We start from the raw sequence: 658 nt of genomic DNA on the forward strand, positions 1-658 counted from the left end.
TAGGGAATTAGTTTCAGAAAGATTCTTAAAGAATTTGATATGAAACCTTGATTATAGCTAAGGATGAAAAGAATGATAAACATAGAGTTTTATACATCTTCATAATACTCTCTACAACTTTATTATTATCTCTATTATTATCTTACCATATTATCAATAGTGTATGATAATATGGTGAGATATTTTTACAAGGCTGTCTTTCGGTTTGCATTTGAATTCCTCAAGGGTAGAGTCATGCTTGCTGAATGGATGACTGCAGATACAAGGTCTTTATCAAGGCCTTAAAAGAAGGAATTTTAAGTATGTTCCATTCAAGCACAACTGATTATTCATTTGAGAATTATTGATTTGAATTGAGTCAGCTTGATTAAAACTTGTCTGAATTCCTTTCCTACAGGAAAATTACTTTAGAATGCCATCTTTTCCTTTTTTCAGTAAGCTTAATCCAAAGATAATTTCTTTTAGTTCGAATTTCTTCTCTAAAGAATACCAGACAAGTTTACTGAGGTTCTAACGTGGAGAGTCAGAGAAAAAGAGGAAGACCTCCAGCGAGATGGATTGGTAAAGTGGCAGCGTCAATGGGCTCAAGCATGGCAACAATTGTGAGGTTTGCCCAAGACCAGGCAATGTTTCATTCTGTTGTACATAGGGTCACTAT

The sequence above is a fragment of the Chrysochloris asiatica genome, unplaced genomic scaffold (assembly GCF_000296735.1).
Source record: "Chrysochloris asiatica unplaced genomic scaffold, ChrAsi1.0 scaffold00024, whole genome shotgun sequence".
NCBI lineage: Eukaryota > Metazoa > Chordata > Mammalia > Afrosoricida > Chrysochloridae > Chrysochloris > Chrysochloris asiatica.